Here is a 26,152-nt window from a genome sequence, read left to right as displayed (position 1 = left end):
TTGAGGGAACTCCTTGCCTCTTTAAATGTCTGTGGGACACCACACGCCAGTCTATAACAGTAGTCAATGTTAGTGAACACTTGGTCATCGTCAATAGCACTAGTCACATAACCATTAAAGTAACTGGGCTTCTTTTTGGTTCTAGTTGATCGTCTCACATTGTCTGCACTGCTTGGCTGTGTCACACGGTCAGATACGGGGCTGCCCATTTCCAAGGTGTACAAAGGTGTACAAGACAGTGGTGAGACCAGCGATGATGTATGGACTAGAAACTGTAGAAGAAGAAGAAGAAGAAGAAGAAGAAGAAGAAGAAGAAGAAGTTAGAAAGAGAGGGTGGGGGGGAAGCAAACCTTCTCCACGGCTCTAAACTCGTTCGTCGCCGCTACTCGGGGAACACCGGATGGCTTTCTCCCTCCGCTTCCTTACATTTTATGTCCGCTAGATGGCGGCATCCGACTGTGCACAGCGCTTGGAGCTCCAGCAGGTGATCTGGCCGCTGTGTATGAGAGGAATAAACGAGTGGGGCCGTGAGTGCAATAAATCCCCCTCCACTTCTTACATGGATGTTATCACCCTGTTACTGTATTTTAACGATACCGCTGTTTTTTCGACCTCAATGTTAAGCCGATTTTTAAACATTAAAAAACCAGATTGCTCGATTCAGTGACACCGAGGCCGTGAGTGGAGGACTTATGGAATCGACTCCTCCGCTTATTCATATGTGCATGTCTGGTGCTCCCGGAGCTTCACGCCGACGTCACAGGGATCCGTGTCCGAAGAAGGTGCACCTTGGCCGGTCTGCGGGGTCCTGTTGACTGGGAAGTTGAGACTGGCCCTTGGAAATAAAACGGAAAATAATTGAGAGCATATTTCTCAGTTAACAACGCCCCCACTTGCTCTCATATTATTGGTATCTTTGCCCATTTACATCAAAATAAAATACTCATGACCCAAACAACAACTTTGAAAAATTCAACAACTTAAACTGTGATGCAGGCTTTGTCATAACATGTGCCGGCATCTCTTGTGTTGGAAAATACTGTAGGGCTACCTTTCCACATATTTTCTTTGTGACATCTTAACACACTCTTCTGACTGACATATTTTCTGGGTATTGATTTTGATCACTTTGCCCATGTCCTTCATTTTAAATCTAGCTGTAAGCATGATTTTCACCTCTTTCATTACTTCCTCATCACTCGCAGCTATGATTAAATCATCTACCCATATTATGATGATGACCTTGTCATTTTGGTTTTCTTTGACATAAACACAATGATCTGCTTCATTCTGAATAAAGTCATTGTCAATCAAGTAAGAATGGAGCATCAGATCCCAATGACGACCGACCTGTTCAGGGACGTATAGTGACTTTTTAAGTTTACACACCAGCTTCTGTTTTGTATTTGTCACTTCATACCCTTCTGGTTGTTCTACACAGAGCTCACAATCTATGGGTGCATGAAGATAGGCTGTCTTTACATCCATTTGGTGTAAGAACAAATTTTCCGGAACTGATTTCTGCATAAACACCCTCACACTTGTCATATTTACTGTTGGAGAAAATGTTTCCTCGAAATCCGTGCCATACTTTTGACTGTAGCCCTTAGCAACATACCAAGCTTTATATTTGTTTGTGCCATCTTCATTTCTTTTTAGCGCTTACGCCCCCCACCCCCCACCCCCACCCCCACTGCACACTTGCCTTGGGGTAGCTGTGTTAGGGTAAAAGTGTTCTTCTCTCTCAATGACTCCATCTCTTCGTCCATAGATTTCATCCACTTGTCAGCATTAAGTGAACTCCTTGCCTCTTTAAATGTCTAACTGATCATAATCATCATCATCATCATCATCATCATCATCATCATCATCATCATCATCCTGGTCTGAGCTCATCTCTGTCTGGGTTTGTTGCTCTGGAGATGGGTTCGACACAAATTTTAGCAGTCTGTTTTAGTACTCTTTCACTATTTGGATAATATACAAAATAAGCTGGACTATTTTTGTCATATCCAATGAAAACTCCCTTCTCACCTCTTGAGTCAAGTTTCTTTTTGTTGTGCTTGTATGCATAGCACACAGCACCAAACTTTTGCATTTGTGACACATTTGGTTTCTTTCCCGTCAAGCCGAAACGCCCCCCCCCCCCCCCCCCCCCACCACCACCACCACCACACACACATTAGCTCCTCCATTCATTCACATGTACACGCCGGCTGCTCCGGGAGCTCCACGCCGACGTTTCGGTGATCGATGTCCGCAGAAGGTGCACCATTGCCGGCCTGCGGTATCCTGTAGACCCCCCCCTCCATACACACATGCAATACGCCTTGAAACGCATCGCTCGCACCGACGCGGGGAATCCTTTACCCTACTTCCACAACAACGGCGAGAATCACATTGCGTCGGCCGCCGTGAGGAAGAGGGGGGGGGGGGCATTAAGGGGGAGAGAGAGACATGGAGATTTTCTCAGCCTCTCATTCTTTTTTTTTTTTTTTTTTTTAATTGAACATAAATAGTACACACAAATATACAAATGTACAAATAAACATGGCAAGGTAGAACTGAATGTCAATGAAACAACCAGGCATGAGGAAGCAAAGGACATAAGGACTGTTGAGATAGGTGATCTCATTAGTTTTATTTGAGTTTACATTCTAGTATACATATGTTTTATTTGTATCTACTCTCAGGAAATGTATGGCACTTTATGACAAGGTTTGGGACTTGTTTTAGTTTTTCGCGACTGTTCAGCTAACTTGACGTTAACTTCTACGTCAGTGTTCTTTTTTTGGTATAGCGGTGCTGGCGGGAATTTTTCCCTCACTCTGTACTGTACATGTCCCATGGCTAACCGATGTTGATTCCCGGAGCTGTGAAGAAGAAAATAAAAGACGATTCAAACAAGGCAAACTTGTGAATTCCTTCCGAAACATGGAAAACGAAGAAGCTGCAAACTTAAACGCAACAGGTTATGGGCCCAGGCAACGAACAAAAGGAGGAAGATGGCAACGTTTGGTTTTCGATGGAGACGAAAACTACTACGAGCTTTGGGAAGTAAAGTTTCTGGGACACATGCGACTCGAAGGTTTGAAAGAGACAATACTTTCAACTGTTGAGCCCGACCCAGATAAAAATGCAGAATGCTTCGCTGAGCTTATCCAGTTCCTCGATGATAAAAGTCTATCATTGGTAATGAGGGAAGCCGCAGATGACGGTCGAAAAGCTTTGAAAATATTACGGGATCATTACGCCAGCCAGGGTAAGCCCAGAATTATTTCCCTGTACAGCGAACTATGCTCACTCAAGAAGGAACCCGACGAAACAATAACAGATTACATGATCAGAGCAGAAAAGGCAGTCACCGCTCTGAGAAACACAAAACAGGTGATAAGTGATGAGCTGATGATCGCTATGGTTATGAAAGGGCTTCCAGAACCGTACAAGCCCTTCGTCATTCACGTAACTCAGAGCAGTGAAGAAATGACGTTTATTCAGTTCAAGAGTAAACTAAGAAGTTATGAAGAGACTGAAAAGTTTGACAGCAAAACCAAATCAGACAATGTAATGAAAGTGGACATGTCAACGGTGATCTGCTATGGATGTGGAAACCGTGGCCATATGGCAAAAGCTTGTCACCAAAAATCAGGGCCAAAATGGTGCAGCTATCACAGAAGCACAACCCACACCGATGAGACATGCAGAAGAAAATCCAAGCCCAAAGAAGACTCGGTCAAACAAAACACAGACATCCAAGACAAAGATAAGGAAGATGAGCAAACTTTTGTATTCAAGGTCAGTCAAAAAGTCCCTCCGGAAAATATCAGAAAAAATGGACTGATGGTAGACTGTGGCGCTACATCACACATCATAACACAAGAAGACAAATTCATAAGATTTGATGAGTTTTTCAACCCAAACAAACATTACATGGAGCTAGCAGACGGGACCAGAAGAAACAAAGTGGCACTAAAAAGAGGTGATGCAGAAGTGTTACTCCAGGACATTGAAGGAAAACCTGTCCTGGTAACCTTAAGGGGAGCCTTATTCATCCCATCATATCCTCAGGACTTCATATCGGTGAAGGCAGCCACAGCTGATGGAGCCAGCGTGATATTCAAAGAAGGAGAGAACAGACTCATAACCAAAGAAGGAAAAATTTTCAGCATTGAGGAATGTGACAGACTCTACTACATAAGAACGGTAAATTATCAACAACTTTATGATGATACAGTAAATGACATGATGTCCAGAGATAGAGTAAACTTAACTTGTGATGTCAAAACATGGCATGAGATTATGGGACACTGCAATGTAAAAGATGTATTAAAATTACCAAACTTAGTAGAGGGTATGAAGATTACAGGTCAGACCAAGGTAGACTGTAACGTAGACTGTAACGCATGCACGGAGGGAAAATTCACAAATAGCAGAAACAGGCAAGCTGATGCAAAAGCTGATGCACCCCTAAAAATGGTACACACTGACTTATCAGGCCCGATTGAACCAGCTGGTCAAGAAGGGCATAAGTATGTCATTTCATTCACAGATGATTATTCAGGGGCAGTATTTGTATATTTTCTCAAATACAAGAGTGAAGCTACATTAGCAACAGAGAAGTTCCTTGCTGACAGCGCAGCGTATGGTCGTGTCAAATGTATCAGGTCAGACAACAGGACTGAATACACAGGAAATGCTTTTCAATCTCTTCTAAGGGAGAAAGGCATAAGACATGAAACATCATCCCCATACTCTCCCCATCAAAATGGGACAGCAGAAAGACAATGGAGGACCCTTTTTGAAATGGCAAGGTGTATGCTAATAGAAAAAGGATTACCAAAGGTTTTGTGGCCTTATGCTGTCCAGACCGCTGCCCATATTCGAAATAGATGTTACAATGACAGACACAAAAATACCCCATACTTCATGTTAACAGGGAGAAAGCCAAATCTTTCAAAAATGTGGATATTCGGAACTGAGTGTTATGCATACAAACATGACACTAAGAAATTGGATCCCAGATGTGAAAGAGGAATATTTGTGGGATACAGTAAGAAAAGCCCTTCATACCTGGTCTATAATCCACTTACAGAAAAAGTGTCAAAACAGAGACTGGTGAAATTGATCAAAAAGGGAAGAATTGAACAACAAACACAAACTGATGATTATGAGACAGAAATCCAGGGATATGAAGACACAGAATCTACAGATGAAACCAGTATAGATGTGTCACAAAGTGAAAATAAAACAGACAACCATATACAAAATGAGGATGAGAGTACTAACGCAGATGTGTCACATGACGAAGAAACAGCAGAAAATGTCCAAAATGAAAAAGAGACGAGGTCAGACATAAAACCCAGATATAATCAAACCAGTCGCTATCCTAGACGAAAAAGGGTCGTTCCAAGGTATTTAGAGGATTATCAGACAGACTATATTAACAATGATAAAAATCATACAACTATTGATTACTGTTACAGGACTGTGTGCGGAGTCCCACAGAATTATAGTGAAGCACTGAAGTCACCACTGGCACCCGGGTGGAATTGTGCCATGAGGGAAGAGATTGACTCGCTTAAACAGAATGACACATTTGAACTGACAACTTTACCTGAAGGGAGAAAAGTAATTGGAGGAAAATGGGTATTTGCCCTTAAAGAAAATGCTGAAGGAGGACAAATATTTAAGGCGAGATATGTAGCTAAGGGTTACAATCAAACAGAAGGCATAGACTACTATGAAACTTTTGCACCGACAGCTAACATTACATCAGTGCGGGCACTAATGCAGATAGCCGTACAAAATAACCTCATTGTCCATCAAATGGATGTTAAGACGGCATATTTACATGCTCCTATACATGAGGAGATTTTCTTGGAACAACCAGAAGGGTTTGAAATGATGTCAGAAACAGGAGAGAAACTAGTGTATAGATTAAAGAAATCTCTTTATGGCCTGAAACAATCAGGAAGAAACTGGTATGAACTCCTTAATGACCATTTAGAACAGGACAACTTTGTGAGAAATCTCTCTGACCACTGTGTGTACAGAAAACAGACGGAAAATGGTGACACAATCATTGTAATAATTTGGGTAGATGATTTAATTATTGCCGCAAGCAGCAATGATGCACTCAGCACATTTAAACAGAACATGAAATTCAAGTTCAACATGAAAGACCTGGGGAAACTATCATATTTTTTGGGCATACAATTTGAACAAAAGGGGGATGAAATCAAAATGAACCAGACAAAGTACATCCTAAAAATGCTAGAGAGATTTGGAATGTCAGAATGTAAAGCAAGATCTACTCCAAGTGAGCAAAAATTAGAGGGCATCCCTGTAGCTGATGAAAATGAGCAAAGTGAACCTGTCGACCCCAAAGAATATCGTGAGATTGTAGGCAGTCTTATTTATGCCATGACTTGCACCAGACCTGATATCAGCTGGATAGTGAGCAAACTATCACAGAATCTGGCAATGCCAAAAGTAGAAAACTTAGTAGCTGCAAAACATGTTCTGAGGTATTTGAAGGGGACAGCTGATTATGAACTAAGTTTCAAGACAAATAAGGAGGATTTGAACCTGATAGCTTACAGTGATTCAGACTGGGCATCATCTGTAGAAGACAGACGTAGCACTACAGGCTACTGTTTCAGTTTAACAAAACAAGGCCCAGCCATTGCATGGAAGTCAAGGAAACAGCCCACAGTGGCCCTGTCAACATGTGAGGCTGAATACATCGGCCGAGCCACCACCGCACAAGAAAACATGTACCTGTCTCAACTGTTAAACGGTATGGACAACAAAATGTACAGTTGCACAACAATCTACGGAGACAATCAGGGGGCCATCGCACTGAGTAAGAATCCTGTAAACAGACAAAGGTCAAAACACATTGATGTAAAATATCATTTCATTCGTGAAGCACTCAGTGAGGGTTAAATAAATCTTATCTATTGTCCATCAGAGGACATGTTGGCAGACATCTCGACAAAACTCATGACAAAGGTAAAAATAGAAAAATTCAAAAAGTGGTTCTTTGGAAATTAAAATGTCCAAAGTTTTTTTTTGGATGTTGAGATCAAGAGGGGGTGTTGAGATAGGTGATCTCATTAGTTTTATTTGAGTTTACATTCTAGTATACATATGTTGTATTTGTATCTACTCTCAGGAAATGCATGGCACTTTATGACAAGGTTTGGGACTTGTTTTAGTTTTTCGCGACTGTTCAGCTAACTTGACGTTAACTTCTACGTCAGTGTTCTTTTTTTGGTATAGCGGTGCTGGCGGGAATTTTTCCCTCACTCTGTACTGTACATGTCCCATGGCTAACCGATGTTGATTCCCGGAGCTGTGAAGAAGAAAATAAAAGACGATTCAAACAAGGCAAACTTGTGAATTCTTTCCGAAACATGGAAAACGAAGAAGCTGCGAACTTAAACGCAACAGTTTGGTTGTGGATGCGTTTCGGCTAATGCTATTAGCACAGCTATGATGAGTTAAGGTGTGTTTGTGTGTGTGTGTGTGTATGTGTGTGTGTGCGTGTGTGTGAGTGTGAATTTGTGTAGGTGGGGGGGGGTTGCGGACAGGGAGTACCGGGGCCTCGAACGATAAGCTGAGGAGCGGAGGAGGGCAGAAGCCCGGCCCGTGATTCGCTTATGTCCAGCGGTTCGGGAATTCCAGGGCCCAAAGCGGAGGAGCGATGGAGCTGAGAAGCGGAGGAGCGGAGGTAATGTTTCTCCTCTCAGAGGCGGGGAAGTTTGGGGGCAGAAGAACCCCTTAGACTGGCTAATGTGAGCATGCTCCGGACAAAGATCACCCGGACGTATGATTGGAGCTCTCGGACCATTGGGCACACACATGTGAATGAGTGGATGAGCTAACGTTTGTTTGGTTGTGGATGCGTTTCGGCTAATGCTATTAGCACAGCTATGATGAGTTAAGGTGTGTGTGTATGTGTGTGTGTGTGTGTGTGTGTGTTTGTGTGTTTTTGTGTGTGTGTGAGTGTGTTTGTGTGTGTATGTGTGAGAGTTTGTTTAGGTGGGGGGGGGGAGTACCAGAGCCCATAGAGGAGGAGCGGTGGAGCTGAAAAGCGGAGGAGCGGAGGTAATTTTTCTCCTCTCAGAGGCGGGGAAGCTTGGGGGCAGAAGAACCCCTTAGACCGGCCAATGTGAGCCTTCTCCGGACATAGATCACCCAGACGTATGACTGGAGCTCCCGTACCTCTAGGCACACACATATGTGAATGAGTGGATGAGCTAATGTTTGTTTTGTTGTGGATACGTTTTGGCCAATGCTATTAGCACAGCTATGATGAGTTCAGGTGTGTGTGTGTGTGTGTGTGTTTGTGTGTGTGTTTGTGTGTGTGTGTCTGTGTGTGTGTGTGTGTGTGTGTGTGTGTGTGTGCGTGTGTTTATCTGTGTGTGAGAGTTTGTTTTGGTGGGGGGGGGGGTTCCCGCGGACAGGGAGTACCAGGGCCTGGAGCGGATGAGGTGAGGAGCGGAGGAGGGCAGAAGCCCGGACCGTGATTCACTTATGTCCAGCGGTTCGGGAGTTCCAGGGCCAAAAGCGGAGAAGCGGAGGACAGCAAAAGCCCTGTCCGCAATTCACCTGAGTCCGGCGGATCGGTAGTACCTGGTTCCGCAGCGGAGGAGCGGAGGAGCGGAGGAGCGGAGGAGCGGAGGAGCGGAGGAGCGGAGCAAAGCGGAAGCCCGTCTTAACAACAAGGAAATTACAGATGAGGCTATAATTTCCACAGAAATCTTTAAATTCTATCGCCACCTATACACTTCGACATTGTCAAAAAGCGATTGTGACTCCTTTCCAACAAATATTCCTCAATATATCCCAAAAATAAACAACAACAAACAATATATGTTTGTTTTGTATATGTTTATATATAAACAACAAAAAATATACAGTTTGATATCTGAGATTCCTTGTGAGTCGCCAACTTAATTACATGTTGTACTCCCCTTGCAATCTTTTTTTCGTTTTATTTTTTTATTAGTCTATCTATTGATTTAATTATTTAATTTATATTTCTTTTTTTGTCTAGCATTGTAAATTTCTCACAAACCGTTAACACTATTAACTTCTGATTCCATACAGAACGAATGTCCTTATGTCCTTTGCTTCCTCATGCCTGGTTGTTTCATTGACATTCAGTTCTACCTTGCCATGTTTATTTGTACATTTGTATAGTTGTGTGTACTATTTATGTTCAATTAAAAAAAAAAAAAGAATGAGAGGCTGAGAAAATCTCCATGTCTCTCTCTCCCCCCCCCCTTAATGCCCCCCCCCCCCTTCCTCACGGCGGCCGACGCAACGCGATTCTCGCCGTTGTTGTGGAAGTAGGGAAAAGGATTCCCCGCGTCGGTGCGAGCGATGCGTTTCAAGGCGTATTGCATGTGTGTATGGAGGGGGGGGGTCTACAGGACACCGCAGACCGGCAATGGTGCACCTTCTGCCGACATCGATCACCGAAACGTCGGCGTGGAGCCCCCGGAGCAGCCGGCGTGTACATGTGAATGAATGGAGGAGCTAATGTGTGTGTGCGGGGTGGTGGTGGTGGTGGTGGTGGTGGTGTGTGTGTGGGGGGGGGGGGGGGGCGTTTCGGCTAATGCTATCAGCACAGCTATGATTATTCCCAGAACGTTGAGAACGAGCTCCCGGAACTCCAGACATGCGTATATAAAAGAGTGGAATTAAGGTGTGTGTGTGTGTGTGTGTGTGTGTGTGTGTGTGTGTGTGTGTGTGTGTGTGTATGTGTGTGTGTGTGTGTGTGTGGGTGTGTGTCTGTGTGTGTGTGTGTGTGTCTGTGTGTGTGTGTGTGTTTGTGTGTGTGTGTCTTATCTCTGACTTGGATATCAACAAGATTCCTGTCCAATTTTCAGAGTTCCTCTATCTGGAGGAACAGACCACACCATCTAAAAAAATAACATATGGGGAAAGAAACAAGTGACGGAGGGCTGAAAGTGATAGAGTTGGACTGCCTGAATGGGACATTGAAGGTGAACTGGTTGAAATCCTGGATCAAACATCATCATTCTTTCTGGTATTGTACTCCAAACTACTTATTCAACATAGTCGGCAGCCTAAGTCTTCTACTTATCTCTGACTTGGATATCAACAAGATTCCTGTCCAATTTTCAGAGTTCCATAAACAAATACTATTATACTGGAAAATGATATATGTACACAATTTCTCAACACACAGTACAATAATTTGGAACAATAGATATGTACTGCGTGGCAACAAACCTCTGTTTTACAAGGAATGCTTTGAGAAAGGTATATGGTCAATAATTGACTTGATGGATGACAATGGCAGTCCTCTAGACTATGAACAGTTCTGTACTACACACAGATTTAAGCCTCCCATATTAGAGTTGATAAAGTTATGAAACGCACTGCCTCGACAATTTGTATTCCTGACCAAAAATATAATGACGCACCGAACCGTACAACTACAGTTACCCCGACTATCACTCCAGGGAATCTCAATTCTGGACAGAAAGTGCAGCAACTCCTTTATTAGGACATGTTTCACAGGAAACTTATTCCCTGGACGTCAAAACAAAAATAATATTTGAAATAAATTTGATAAGGAATCGATTGCCACGCTGCGAACTATGTATCTGACTCTACCCATACCCCCCAAGGCAAAAAGAGACCCACTTCTAAATTATGAATGACATCTACCCATCTCAGGAATTATTGAGGGTACGCTTTACTTTTGAAGATAATATTTGTACATTTTGTGAAGACAACATTGAAACCACTGACCATATATTTTTTCTCATTCTCATTCCATCGTCACCAGTTTCCCTCTCAAAAGATGATATCACATTTGGTTTACTTTTAAGCAACATAACAGATGAACTCTGTGTCAATGTTCTTTTAGGCCTGGCCGAATTCTTCATTCACAAAAACAGAATGCAAAAATGCTCCCCAAATTTTAATTTCTTCATAAACGATTTTGAATTATAAAAAAAAAACCTTAAAACTTATGGAAAAATCCAAAAACTAAAAAATATACAGTTACCCATGTCTGAGATTCCTTTTTTTGGAAAAAAAGAAAAACAACTTAATTACATGTTATATTCCCCTTGCAATTTTTTTTTCGTTTTAATTTTTTATTTGTCTATCTATTGATTTAATTATTTCCTTTTAATTTCTTTTTTTGTCTAGCACTGTAAATTTCTCACAAACCGTTAACACTATTAACTTCTGATTACATACAGAACAAATGTCCTTATGTCCGTTGCTTCCTCATCCCTGGTTGTTTCATTGACATTCAGTTCTACCTTGCCATGTTTATTTGTACATTTATATATTTGTGTGTACTATTTATGTTCAATTAAAAACAGTTTGATGTCTGAGATTCCTTGTGAACGGCCAACTTAATTACATGTTATATTCCCCTTACAATTTTTTTTTTTAGTTTTTAATTTTATTTTTCTATCTATTTATTTAATTATTTCCTTTTAATTTTCTGTTTTTATCTAGCATTAAAAATTCTCGCAAACCGTTAACACTATTAACTTCTGATTACATACAGAACGAATGCCCTTATGTCTCCTGTCACCCCCCCCCCGTCCCCCCCGCTTTTTCCGTACAGTGGCAGACACTGAGATCAAAAGCAAATGGGTGTCATTGTAATGCAGTAACAGGGTGATAACAGCCGTGTTGGAAGTGTGTAGGGGCTTCTAGGAGAGCAGAAGCACGTCACGCTATTCGCCTGAGTTCAGAGGACCGGGAGTACCAGGGCCCATAGCGGAGGAGCAGAGGAGTTGAGAAGCGGAGGAGCGGAGGAGCGGAGTTATGTTTCTCTTCTCAAAGGCGGGGAAGCTTGGGGGCAGCAGGACCCCTTAGACCGGCCAATGTGAGCCTTCTCCGGACATAGATCACCCGGACTCATGACTGGAGCTCCCGTACCTCTGGGCACACACATATGTGAATGAGTGGATGAGCTAATGTTTGTTTTGTTGTGGATACGTTTCGGCCAATGCTATTAGCACAGCTATGATGAGTTCAGGTGTGTGTGTGTGTGTGTGTGTGTGTGTGTGTGTGTGTGTGTGTGTGTGTGTGTGTGTGTGTGTGTGGGTGTGTGTCTGTGTGTGTGTGTGTGTGTGTGTGTGTCTGTGTGTGTGTGTGTGTTGGTGTGTGTGTGTGTTTGTGTGTGCGTGTGTTTATGTGTGTGTGAGAGTTTGTTTTGGTGGGTGGGGGGGGGTTCCCGCGGACTGGGAGTACCAGGCCCTTAAGCGGATGAGGTGAGGAGCGGAGGAGGGCAGAAGCCCGGACCGTGATTCGCTTATGTCCAGCGGTTCGGGAGTTCCAGGGCCCAAAGCGGAGGAGCGGAGGACAGGAAAAGCCCTGTCCGCAATTCACCTGAGTCTGGCGTATCGGTAGTACCTGGTTCCGCAGCAGAGGAGCGGAGGAGCTGAGAAGCGGAGGAGCGGAGGAGCGGAGGAGCGGAGGAGCGGAGGAGATGTTTCTCTTCTCAGAGACGGCGAGGGGGGGGGGGGGAGCAGGACCCCTTACCCTTATCCCCCGGACGTTTGAGTGGAGCTCCCGGACCTCCGGGCACACACATGCGAATGACTGGATGACAGGGAGTTCCAGGGCCTGGAGCGGATGAGCAGAGGAGAGGCGGAGGGCAGAAGCCCGGCCCGGTTCGGGAGTTCCAGGGTCCAAAGCGGGGGAGGGAAAAAAGGAGGAGGGGAGGAGAGCAGAAGACTGGCCTGGAATTCACCGAAGTCCCGCAGATCGGGAGTTCCAGGGCCCGGAGCGGAAGACCGGAGGAGCGGAGGAGCGGAGGAGCGGAGGAGCAGAGGAGCTGAGGAGCGGAGGAGCGGAAGAGAGCGGAAGCCCAGCCGACAATCCGCCTGAGTCCCGCGGAAGGGGATTACCAGGCCCTGGAGCCTGAATCGCTTATGTCCTGCGGTTCCGGAGTACCAGGGCCCGGAGCGGAGGAGCGGAGGAGCGGAGGAGCGGAGGAGCGGATGAGCGGATGAGCTGAGGAGAGCGGAAGCCCGGCCGACAATTCGCCTGAGTCCCGCGGAGAAGGAGTACCAGGGCCATAAGCGTGATTTAATGATGTTCAGCAATTCAGGAGTACCAGGGCCTGGTGCGGAGGAGCGGAGGGGCGGATGAGTGGAGGAGCGGAGGAGAGCGGAAACCCGGCCCACATTTCGCCTGAGTCCCGCGGATTGGGAGTACCAGGGCCTGGAGCCTGATTCGCTTATGGCAAGCAGTTCAGGAGTATCAGGGCCGGAACGGAGGAGCGGAGGAGCGGAGGAGCGGAGGACCGGAGGACCGGAAGAGAGCTGAATCCGGCCGACAATTCGCCTGAGTCCCGCGGAAAGGGAGTACCAGGGCCAGAAGCGTGATTTAATGATGTCCAGCAGTTCAGGAGTACCAGGGCCGGAGCGGAGGAGCGGAGGAGCTGAGGAGCGGAGGAGCGGAGGAGCGGAGGAGCGGAGGAGCGGAGGACCGGAGGACCGGAGGACCGGAGGAGAGCTGAATCCGTCCGACAATTCGCCTGAGTCCCGCGGAAAGGGAGTACCAGGGCCAGAAGCGTGATTTCATGATGTCCAGCAGTTCAGGAGTACCAGGGCCGGAGCGGAGGAGCGGAGGAGCGGAGGAGCGGAGGAGAGCGGAAGCCCGGCCGAATATTTGCCTAAGTCCCGCGGAAAGGGAGTACCAGGGCCAGGAACGTGATTCGCTTATGTCTAGCAGTTCAGGAGTACCAGGGCCTGGAGTTGAGGTGCGGAGGAGTGGATGAGAGGAGAAGCGGAGGAGAGCGGAAGCCTTGCCGACAATTCGCCTGAGTCCCGCGGAGAGGGAGTACCAGGGCCTGGAGCCTGATTCGCTTATGTCTAGCAGTTCAGGAGTACCAGGGCCCGGAGCGGAGTAGCGGAGGAGCGGATGAGAGGAGAAGCGGAGGAGAGCGGAAGCCCGGCCGACAATTCGCCTAAGCCCCGCGGAGAGGGAGTACCAGGGCCTGGAGCCTGATTCGCTTATGTCCAGCAGTTCAGGAGTACCAGGGCCCGAAGCGGAGGAACGGAGGAGCGGAGGAGCGGAGGAGCGGATGAGCGGATGAGCTGAGGAGAGCGGAAGCCCGGCCGGCAATTAACCTGAGTCCCGCGGAGAGGGAGTACCAGGGCCAGAAGCGTGATTTAATGATGTTCAGCAATTCAGGAGTACCAGGGTAAGGTGCGGAGGAGCGGAGGAGCGGAGGGGCGGATGATTGGATGAGCGGACGAGCGGAGGAGAGAGGAAGCCCGGCCCACATTTCGCCCAACTCCTGCGGAGAGGGAGTACCAGGGCCTGGAGCCTGATTCGCATATGTCCAGCAGTTCAGGAGTACCAGGGCCAGAGCGGAGGAGCGGAGGAGCGGAGGAGAGCGGAAGCCCGGCCGAATATTTGCCTAAGTCCCGCGGAGAGGGAGTACCAGGGCCTGGAGCCTGATTCGCTTATGTCTAGCAGTTCAGGAGTACCAGGGCCCAGAGCGGAGGAGCGGAGGAGCGGATGAGAGGAGAAGCGGTGGAGAGCGGAAGCCCGGCCGACAATTCGCCTAAGTCCCGCGGATTGGTAGTACCAGGGCCCGGAGCGGGGCATCGGAGGAGCAGATGAGCAGAAGAGCGGAGGAGCGGAAGATCGGAGGAGCGGAAGAGCGGAGGAGCGGAGGAGCGGAGGAGCGGATGAGCGGAGGAGCGGAGGTGAGCGGAAGCCCGGCCGAATATTCGCCTGAGTCCTGCGGAGAGGGAGTACCAGGGCCTGGAGCCTGATTCGCTTATGTCCAGCAGTTCAGGAGTACCAGGGCCTGGAGTTGAGGTGCGGAGGAGTGGATGAGAGGAGAAGCGGAGGAGAGCGGAAGCCTTGCCGACAATTCGCCTGAGTCCAGCGGAAAGGGAGTACCAGGCCCTGGAGCCTGATTCGCTTATGTCTAGCAGTTCAGGAGTACCAGGGCCCGGAGCGGAGGAGCGGAGGAGCGGATGAGAGGAGAAGCGGAGGAGAGCGGAAGCCCGGCCGACAATTCGCCGAAGTCCCGCGGAGAGGGAGTACCAGGGCCTGGAGCCTGATTCGCTTATGTCCAGCAGTTCAGGAGTACCAGGGCCGGAACGGAGGAGCGGAGGAGCGGAGGAACGGAGGAGCGGAGGACCGGAGGAGAGCTGAATCCGGCCGACAATTCGCCTGAGTCCCGCGGAAAGGGAGCACCAGGGCCAGAAGCGTGATTTAATGATGTCCAGCAGTTCAGGAGTACCAGGGCCGGAGCGGAGGAGCGGAGGAGAGCGGAAGCCCGGCCGAATATTTGCCTAAGTCCCGCGGAAAGGGAGTACCAGGGCCAGGAACGTGATTCGCTTATGTCTAGCAGTTCAGGAGTACCAGGGCCTGGAGTTGAGGTGCGGAGGAGTGGATGAGAGGAGAAGCGGTGGAGAGCGGAAGCCCGGCCGACAATTCGCCTAAGTCCCGCGGATTGGTAGTACCAGGGCCCGGAGCGGGGCAGCGGAGTAGCAGATGAGCAGAAGAGCGGAGGAGCGGAGGATCGGAGGAGCGGAAGAGCGGAGGAGCGGAGGAGCGGAGGAGTGGATGAGCGGATGAGCGAAGGTGAGCGGAAGCCCGGCCGACAATTCGCCTGAGTCCCGCGGAGAGGGAGTACCAGGGCCAGAAGCGTCATTTAATGATGTTCAGCAATTCAGGAGTACCAGGGCAAGGTGCGGAGGAGCGGAAGAGCGGAGGGGCGGATGAGTGGATGAGCGGACGAGCGGAGGAGAGAGGAAGCCCGGCCCACATTTCACCTAAGTCCCGCGGAGAGGGAGTACCAGGACCTGGAGCCTGATTCGCATATGTCCAGCAGTTCAGGAGTACCAGGGCCGGAGCGGAGGAGCGGAGGAGCGGAGGTGAGCGGAAGCCCGGCCGAATATTTGCCGAAGTCCCGTGGAAAGGGAGTACCACGGCCTGGAGCCTGATTCGCTTATGTATTGCAGTTCAGGAGTACCAGGGCCCGAAGCGGAGGAGCGGATGAGAGGAGAAGCGGTGGAGAGCGGAAGCCCGGCCCACATTTCGCCTGAGTCCCGCGGATTGGGAGTACCAGGGCCTGGAGCCTGGTTCGCTTATGGCAAGCAGTTCAGGAGTACCAGGGCCCAGAGCGGAGGAGCGGAGGAGCGGAGGAGCGGAGGAGCGCAGGAGCGCAAGAGCGGAGGTGAGCGGAAGCCCGGCCGAATATTCGCCGAAGTCCCGCGGATTGGGAGTACCAGGGCCTGGAGCCTGATTCGCTTATGGCAAGCAGTTCAGGAGTACCAGGGCCCTGAGCGGTCGAGCGGAGGAACGGAGGTGAGCGGTTGCCCGGCCTAATATTCGCCTAAGTCCCGCGGAGAAGGAGTACCAGGGCCAGGAACGTGATTCGCTGATGTCTAGCAGTTCAGGAGTACCAGGGCCCGGAGCGGAGGTGCGGAGGAGTGGATGAGAGGAGAAGCGGAGGAGAGCGGAAGCCCGGCCGACAATTCGCCTGAGTCCAGCGGAAAGGGAGTACCAGCGCCTGGAGCCTGATTCGCTCATGTCTCGCAGTTCAGGAGTACCAGGGCCCGGAGCGGAGGAACGGAGGAGCGGAGGAGCGGAGGAGCGGATGAGCGGATGACCTGAGGAGAGCGGAAGCCCGGCCGGCAATTCACCTGAGTCCCGCGGAGAGGGAGTACCAGGGCCAGAAGCGTGATTTAATGATGTTCAGCAATTCAGGAGTACCAGGGCCCAGAGCGGAGGAGCGGAGGAGCGGAGGGGCGGATGAGTGGAGGATTGGAGGAGCGGAAGAGAGCGGAAACCCGGCCCACATTTCGCCTAAGTCCTGCGGAGAGGGAGTACCAGGGCCTGGAGCCTGATTCGCATGTGTCCAGCAGTTCAGGAGTACCAGGGCCGGAGCGGATGAGCGGAGGAACGGAGTTGAGCGGTTGCCCGGACGAATATTCGCCTAAGTCCCGCGGAGAGGGAGTACCACGGCCTGGAGCCTGATTCGCTTATGGCAAGCAGTTCAGGAGTACCAGGGCCCAGAGCGGAGGAGCGGAGGAGCGGAGGAGCGGATGAGAGGAGAAGCGGTGGAGAGCGGAAGTCCGGCCGACAATTCGCCTAAGTCCCGCGGATTGGTAGTACCAGGGCCCGGAGCGGGGCAGCGGAGGAGCAGATGAGCAGAAGAGCGGAGGAGCGGATGAGCGGAGGAGCGGAGGTGAGCGGAAGCCCGGTCGACAATTCGCCTAAGTCCCGCGGAGAGGGAGTACCAGGGCCAGTATCGTGATTCGCTTTTGTCTAGCAGTTCAGCAGTACCAGGGCCTGGAGCGGAGGTGCGGAGGAGTGGATGAGAGGAGAAGCGGAGGAGAGCGGAAGCCCGGCCGACAATTCGCCTGAGTCCAGCGGAAAGGGAGTACCAGGGCTTCGAGCCTGATTCGCTTATGTCTAGCAGTTCAGGAGTACCAGGGCCAGGAGCGGAGGAGCGGATGAGCAGAAGAACGTTTAAGCGGTGGAGCGGAGGAGCGGATGAGCGGAGGAGAGCGGAATCCGGCCGACAATTCGCCTGAGTCCCGCGGAAAGGGAGTACTATGACCTGGAGCCTGAATCTCATGTCCTGCGGTTTCGGAGTACCAGGGCCCGGAGCGGAGGAGCGGATGAGCGGAGGAGCGGAGGTGAGCGGAAGCCCGGCCGAATATTCGCCTAAGTACCGCAGAAAGGGAGTACCAGGGCCTGGAGCCTGATTCGCTTATGTCTAGCAGTTCAGGAGTACCAGGGCCCGGAGCGGAGGAGCGGAGGAGCGGAGGAGCGGATGAGAGGAGAAGCGGAGGAGAGCGGAAGCCCGGCCGACAATTCGCCTAAGTCCCGCGGAGAGGGAGTACCAGGACCTGGAGCCTGATTCGCTTATGTCCAGCAGTTCAGGAGTATCAGGGCCGGAACGGAGGAGCGGAGGAGCGGAGGAGCGGAGGACCGGAGGACCGGAAGAGAGCTGAATCCGGCCGACAATTCGCCTGAGTCCCGCGGAAAGGGAGTACCAGGGCCAGAAGCGTGATTTAATGATGTCCAGCAGTTCAGGAGTACCAGGGCCGGAGCGGAGGAGCGGAGGAGCTGAGGAGCGGAGGAGCGGAGGAGCGGAGGACCGGAGGACCGGAGGACCGGAGGAGCGGAGGAGAGCGGAAACCCGACCCACAATTCAACTAAGTCCCGCGGAGAGGGAGTACCAAGGCCTGGAGTCTGATTCGCTTATGTCTAGCAGTTCAGGAGTACCAGGGCCGGAGCGGAGGAGCGGAGGAGCCGAGGAGCGGAGGAGAGTGGAAGCCCGGCCGGCAAATCGCCTGTGTCTCGCGGAGAGGGAGTACCAGGTTCTGGAGCCTGAATCGCCTACGTCCAGCAGTTCAGGAGTACCAGGGCCAGGAGCGGAGGAGCGGAGGAGCGGAGGAGCGGAGAAGCGGAGGAGAGCGGAAGCCCGTCCGACAATTCGCCTGAGTCCCGCGGAAGGGGAGTACAAGGGTCTGGAGCCTGAAATGCTTATGTCCAGCAGTTCAGGAGTACCAGGGCCAGGAGCGGAGGACCGGAGGAGCGGAGTACCGGAGGAGCGGAGGAGCGAGGGAGTGGAAAAGCGGAGGAGCGGAGGAGAGGAGGAGAGGAGGAGCGGAAGAGCGGAGGAGCGGAGGAGAGGGGAAGCACGCTCCATATTTCACCAGAGTCCCGCGGATAGGGAGTAACAGGGCCAAGAGCCTGATTCGCTTATGTCCAGCAGTTCTGGAGTACTAAGGCCCGGAGCGGATCAGCGGCGGAGCGGATGAGTGGAAGAACGGAGAAGCGGTGGAGCGGAGGAGCGGAGGAGTGGAGGAGCGGAGGAGCAGAGTTATGTTTCTCTTCTCAAAGGCGAGGAAGCTTTGGGGCAGCAGGACCCCTTAGACTGGCCAATATGAGCCTTCTATGGACATAGCTCCCCCGGACATATGACCGGTGCTCCCGGACCTCTTGGTACATACATGTGAATGAGTGGATGAGCTAATGTTTGTTTGGTTGTGGATGCTTTTCGGCTAACGCTATTAGCACAGCTATGAAGACTTAAGGTGTGTGTGTGTCTGTGTGTGTGTGTGAGTGTCTTTGTGTGTTTGTGTGAGTGATGTTGTTTTGCCGGGGGGGGGGGGTCGCGGACAGGGAGTACCAGGGCCTCGAGCGGATGAGCTGAGGAGCGGAGGAGGGCAGAAGCCCGGCCCGTGATTCGCTTATGTCAAGCGGTTCGGGAATTCCAGGGCCCAAAGCGGAGGAGCGGTGGAGCTGAGCTGTGTGTGTGTCTTTGTGTGTTTATGTGTGTGTTTCAGTGTGTTCTTGTGTGTGTATGTGTGAGAGTTTATTTAGGTGGAGGGGGGGAGTACCAGGGCCCATAGCGGAAGAGCGGTGGAGCTGAGAAGCGGAGGAGCGGAGTAGCGGAAGTATTGTTTCTCCACTCAGAGACGGGGAAGCTTGGGGGCAGCAGAACCCCTTAGATGGGCTAATCTGAGCATTCTCCGGACATAGATCCCCCGGACGTATGATTGGAGCTCCCGGACCATTGGGCACATACATGTGAATGAGTGGAAGAGCTAATATTTGTTTGGTTGTGGATGCGTTTTGGCTAATGCTATTAGCACAGCTATGATGAGTTAAGGTGTGCGTGTATGTGTGTGTGTGTGTGTGTGAGTGTGTCTGTGTGTGTGTGTGAGAGTTTGTTTAGGTGGGGGGGGGTCGCGGACAGGGAGTACCAGGGCCTCGAGCGGATGAGCTGAGGAGCAGAGGAGGGCATAAGCCCAGCCCGTGATTCCCTTATATCCAGCGGTTCGGGAGTTCCAGGGCCCAAAGCGGAAAAGCGGAGGAGCGGAGAAGCGGAGGAGTGGAGGAGAGCAGAAGCACCTCTCGCAATTCTCCTGAGTTTGCAGGATCGGGAGTACCAGGGCCAATAGCGGAGGAGCGGAGGTGTTGAGAAGCGGAGGAGTGGAGGAGCGATATTATATTTCTCTTCTCAAAGGCGGGGAAGCTTGGGGGCACCAAGACCCCTTAGACCGGCAAATGTGAGCCTTCTCCGGACATAGATGCCCCGGACGTATGACCGGAGATCCAGGACCTCTGGGCACATACATTTGAATGAGTGGATGAGCTAATGTTTGTTTGGTTGTGGATGCGTTTCGGCTAATGCTATTAGCACAGCTATGATGACTTAAGGTGTGTGTGTGTGTGTGGGTGTTTGTGTGTGTGTGTGTTTTTGTGTTCTTGTGTGTGTGTGTGTGTGTGTGTGTGTGTGTGTGTGTGTGTGTGTGTTTGTGTGTGCGTTTGTGTATATGTGTGTGACAGTTTGTTTAGGTGGGGGGGGGCGCGGACAGGGGGTAGCTGGGCCTGGAGTGGATGAGATGTGGAGCGGATGGAGCATGTCCCGTAATTCTCCTGAGTTCGGCGGATTGGGAGTACCAGGGCCCATAGCGGAGGAGCGGTGGAGCGGAGAAGCGGACCATTGGGCACACACATGTGAATGAGTGGATGAGCTAATGTTTGTTTGGTTGTGGATGCATTTCGGCTAAAGCTATTAGCACAGCTATGATGACTTAATGTGTGTATATGTGTCAGTGTGTGTGTGTGTGTGAGTGTCTTTGTGTATGTGTGTGATAGTTTGTTTTGGTGGGGTGGGGGGGGGGTCACGGACAAGGAGTACCAGGGCACACACATGTGAATGAGTGGATGAGCTAATGTTTGTTTGGTTGTGGATGCGTTTCGGCTAAAGCTATTAGCACAGCTATGAAGACTTAATGTGTGTGTATGAGTGTATATGTGTGTCTGTGTGTGTGTGTGTGAGAGGCTCTTTTGGTGGGGGGGGGGGGGGTCGCGGACAGGGAGTACCATAGGGCACACACATGTGAATGAGTGGATGAGCTAATGTTTGTTTGGTTGTGGATGCGTTTCGGCTAATGCTATTAGCACAGCTATGATGACTTAAGGTGTGTGTGTGTGTGTGGATGTTTGTGTGTGTGTGTGTTTTTGTGTTCTTGTGTGTGTGTGTGTGTGTGTGTGTGTGTGTGTGTGTTTGTGTGTGCGTTTGTGTATATGTTTGTGACAGTTTGTTTAGGTGGGGGTGGGGCGCGGACAGGGGGTAGCTGGGCCTGGAGTGGATGAGATGTGGAGCGGATGGAGCATGTCCTGTAATTCTCCTGAGTTCGGCGGATCGGGAGTACCAGGGCCCATAGCGGAGGAGCGGTGGAGCGGAGAAGCGGACCATTGGGCACACACATGTGAATGAGTGGATGAGCTAATGTTTGTTTGGTTGTGGATGCATTTCGGCTAAAGCTATTAGCACAGCTATGATGACTTAATGTGTGTATATGTGTCAGTGTGTGTGTGTGTGTGAGTGTCTTTGTGTATGTGTGTGATAGTTTGTTTTGGTGGGGGGGGGGGGTCACGGACAAGGAGTACCAGGGCACACACATGTGAATGAGTGGATGAGCTAATGTTTGTTTGGTTGTGGATGCGTTTCGGCTAAAGCTATTAGCACAGCTATGAAGACTTAAGGTGTGTGTATGAGTGTATATGTGTGTCTGTGTGTGTGTGTGTGAGAGGCTCTTTTGGTGGGGGGGGGGGGGTCGCGGACAGGGAGTACCATAGGGCACACACATGTGAATGAGTGGATGAGCTAATGTTTGTTTGGTTGTGGATGCGTTTCGGCTAATGCTATTAGCACAGCTATGATGAGTTAAGGTGTGTGTGTATGTGTGTGTGTGTGTGTGTGTGTTTGTGTGTTTTTGTGTGTGTGTGAGTGATTTTGTGTGAGAGTTTGTTTAGGTGGGGGGGGGGAGTACCAGGGCCCATAGCGGAGGAGCAGTTGAAATTAGAAGCGGAGGAGCGGAGGAGCGGAGGTAATGTTTCTTCTCTCAGAGGCGGGGAAGCTTGGGGCAGAAGAACCCCTTAGACGGGCTAATGTGAGCATTCTCCGGACATAGATCCCCCGGTCGTATGATTGGAGCTGCCGGACCATTGGGCACACACATGTGAATGAGTGGATGAGCTAATGTTTGTTTGGTTGTGGATGCGTTTCGGCTAATGCTATTAGCACAGCTAAGATGAGTTAAGGTGTGTGTGTGTGTGTGTATGTCTGTGTGTGTGTTTGTGTGTGTGTGTGTGTGTGAGTTTGTTTAGGTGGGGGGGGGTCGCGGACAGGGAGTACCAGGGCCTCGAGCAGATGAGCTGAGGAGCGGAGGAGGGCAGATGCCCGGCCTTGATTCGCTTATGTCCAGCGGTTCGGGAATTCCAGGGCCCAAAGCGGAGGAGCAGTGGAGCTGAGAAGCGGAGGAGCGGAGGAGCGGAGTAGCAGAGGCATAGTTTCTCCTCTCAGAGGCGGGGAAGCTTGGGGGCATCAGAACCCCTTGGACGGGCTAATGTGAGCATTCTCCGGACATAGATCCCCCGAACGTATGATTGGAGCTCCCGGACCATTGGGCGCACACATGTGAATGAGTGGATGAGCTAATGTTTGTTTGGTTGTGGATGCATTTCGGCTAATGCTATTAGCACAGCTATGATGAGTTAAGGTGTGTGTGTGTGTGTGTGTGTGTGTGTCTGTTTGTTTGTTTTTGTGTCTGTGTGAGGGTGTTCGTGTGTGTGTGTGTGAGAGTTTGTTTAGGTGGGGGGGGGGTACCAAGGCCCATCGCGGAAGAGCTTTGGAGCGGAGAAGCGGAGGAATGGAGGAGCGGAGGTAATTTCTCTCTTCTCAAAGGCAGAGGATGGGAAGTTTGGGGGCAGTAGGACGCCTTAGACCAGCCACTGTGAGCCTTCTCCAGATATAGATCCCCCGGACGTATGATTGGAGCTCCCGGACCATTGGGCACACACATGTGAATGAGTGGATGAGCTAATGTTTGTTTGGTAGTGGATGCGTTTCGGCTAATGCTATTAGCACAGCTATGATGAGTTAAGGTGTGTTTGTGTATGTGTGTGTGTGTGTGTGTGCGTGTGTGTGTTTGTGTGTTTTTGTGTGTGAGTGAGTGTGTTTAGGTGGGGGGGGGTACCAGGGCCCATAGCCGAGGAGTGGTGGAGCTGAGAAGCGGAGGAGCGGAGTAGCGGAGGTATTGTTTCTCCTCTCAGAGGCGGGGAATCTTGGGAGCTATTAGCACAGCTATGATGACTTAAGGTGTGTGTGTGTTTGTGTGTTTGTGTGTTCTTGTGTGTGTGTGTGTGTGTGTTTTTGTGTGTGCGTTTGTGTATATGTGTGTGACAGTTTGTTTAGGTGGGGGGGGGGGGGGGTGTGGACAGGGGGTAGCTGGGCCTGGAGCGGATGAGCTGTGGAGCGGATGGAGGGCAGAAGCACGTCCCATAATTCTCCTGAGTCCGGCGGATCGGGAGTACCAGGGCCCATAGCGGAGGAGCGGTGGAGCGGAGAAGCGAACCATTGGGCACACACATGTGAATGAGTGGATGAGCTAATGTTTGTTTGGTTGTGGATGCATTTCGGCTAATGCTATTAGCACAACTATGATGACTTAATGTGTGTATGTGTGTCAGTGTGTGTGTGTGTGTGAGTGTCTTTGTGTATGTGTGTGATAGTTTGTTTTGGTGGGGGGGGGGGTCGCGGACACGGAGTACCAGGGCACACACATGTGAATGAGTGGATGAGCTAATGTTTGTTTGGTTGTGGATGCGTTTCGGCTAAAGCTATTAGCACAGCTATGATGAGTTAAGGTGTGTGTGTATGTGTGTGTGTGTGTGTTTGTGTGTTTTTGTGTGTGTGTGAGTGATTTTTTGTGAGAGTTTGTTTTGGTGGGGGGGGGGGGGGGGGGAGTACCAGGGCCCATAGCGGAGGAGCGGTGGAGCTGAGAAGCGGAGGAGCGGAGTAGCGGAGGTATTGTTTCTCTTCTCAGAGGCGGGGAAGCTTGGGAGCTATTAGCACAGGTATGATGACTTTAAGGTGTGTGTGTGTGTGTGTTTGTGTGTTTGTGTGTTTGTGTGTTTGTGTGTTTGTGTGTTTGTGTGTGTGTGTGTGTGTGTGTGTGTGTGTGTGTGTGTGTGTTTGTGTGTGCGATTGTGTATATGTGTGTGACAGTTTGTTTAGGTGGGGGGGGGGCGCGGACAGGGGGTAGCTGGGCCTGGAGCGGATGAGCTGTGGAGCGGATGGAGGGCAGAAGCACGTCCCATTCAGCCGCCGGCAACCATAAAAACCTATCTTTAACTTAAAAACAAACAAAAATGTGCAATATCTCATTTCTGTGCAATATTCAGAAACTGTGCAATATTTCATTTCATAACAGCTACATTGTGCAATATTTCATCTCATCTCATAACAGCTACACTATAATGTTCCCTTCTATCATACTATTGTGCACTCCTTACCTCACTTGTTACTAAGACACTTATAGTTTTATCACTGCTTACTAAGACACTTTATAGTTTCACTGAAACACTTTATAGTTTATAGTTTATTTTTATTTATAATTCTGCCTTTCTTTTATTATTTATTACTGTTATATTTTCTGTAACTCTGGCACTGCAATTTCCTTCGGGATTATAAAAGTTGTTCTGATTCTTATTCTTAATTCTCCTGAGTCCGGCGGATCGGGAGTACCAGGGCCCATAGTGGAGGAGCGGTGGAGCGGAGAAGCGGACCATTGAGCACACACATGTGAATGAATGGATGAGCTAATGTTTCTTTGGTTGTGGATGCGTTTCGGCTAATGCTATTAGCACAGCTATGATGACTTAATGTGTGTATGTGTGTCAGTGTGTGTGTGTGTGTGAGTGTCTTTGTGTATGTGTGTGATAGTTTGTTTTGGTGGGGGGGGGGGTCGCGGACACGGAGTACCAGGGCACACACATGTGAATGAGTGGATGAGCTAATGTTTGTTTGGTTGTGGATGCGTTTCGGCTAAAGCTATTAGCACAGCTATGAAGACTTAAGGTATGTGTATGTGATTATGTGTGTGTCTGTGTGTGTGTGAGTGTCTTTGTGTGTGTGTGTGTGTGTGAGAGGCTCTTTTGGTGGGGGGGGGGGTCGTGGACAGGGAGTACCATTGGGCACACACATGTGAATGAGTGGTTTAGCTAATGTTTGTTTGGTTGTGAATGCGTTTCGGCTAATGCTATTAGCACAGCTATGAGTTAAGGTGTGTGTGTATGTGTGTGTGTGCGTGTTTGTGTGTTTTTGTGTGTGTGTGAGGGATTTTGTGTGAGAGTTTGTTTAGGTGGGGGGGGGAGGGGGGGGAGTACCAGGGCCCATCGCGGAGGAGCGGTGGAGCTGAGAAGCGGAGGAGCAGAGGAGCGAAGGTAATGTTTCTTCTCTCAGAGGCGGGGAAGCTTGGGGGCAGAAGAACCCCTTAGACGGGCTAATGTGAGCATTCTCCGGACATAGATCCCCCAGTCGTATGATTGGAGCTGCCGGACCATTGGGCACACACATGTGAATGAGTGGATGAGCTAATGTTTGTTTGGTTGTGGATGCGTTTCGGCTAATGCTATTAGCACAGCTATGATGGGTTAAGGTGTGTGTGTGTGTGTGTGTGTGTGTGTGTGTGTGTGTGTGTTTGTTTGTTTTTGTGTCTGTGTGAGTGTGTTCGTGTGTGTATGTGTGAGAGTTTGTTTAGGTGGGGGGGGGTACCAGGGCCCATCGCGGAGGAGCGGAGGAGCGGAGGAGCGGAGGAGCGGTGGAGCGGAGAAGCGGAGGAATGGAGGAGCGGAGGTAATGTTTCTCTTCTCAAAGGCAGAGGATGGGAAGTTTGGGGGCAGTAGGACGCCGGTACGAGCGATGCGTTTCAAGGCGTATTGCATGTGTATGGAGGGGGGGGGTCTACAGGACACCGCAGACCGGCAATGGTGCACCTTCTCCGGACATCGATCCCCGAAACGTCGGCGTAGAGCTCCCGGAGCAGCCGGCGTGTACATGTGAATGAATGGAGGAGCTAATGTGTGTGTGTGGGGTGGTGGTGGTGTGGGGGGGGGGGGGGGAACTTCTTGCCTCTTTAAATGTCTGTGGGACACCACACGCCAGTCTATAACAGTAGTCAATGTTAGTGAACACTTGGTCATCGTCAATAGCACTAGTCACATAACCATTAAAGTAACTGGGCTTCTTTTTGGTTCTAGTTGATCATCTCACATTGTCTGCACTGCTTGGCTGTGTCAC

This window comes from Fistularia commersonii, unplaced genomic scaffold, assembly GCF_037954325.1.
Source record: "Fistularia commersonii isolate RoL2024-O1a breed Wild unplaced genomic scaffold, RoL_Fcom_v1.0 HiC_scaffold_54, whole genome shotgun sequence".
Classification (NCBI taxonomy): domain Eukaryota; kingdom Metazoa; phylum Chordata; class Actinopteri; order Syngnathiformes; family Fistulariidae; genus Fistularia; species Fistularia commersonii.
This window is presented reverse-complemented; position numbering follows the sequence as displayed.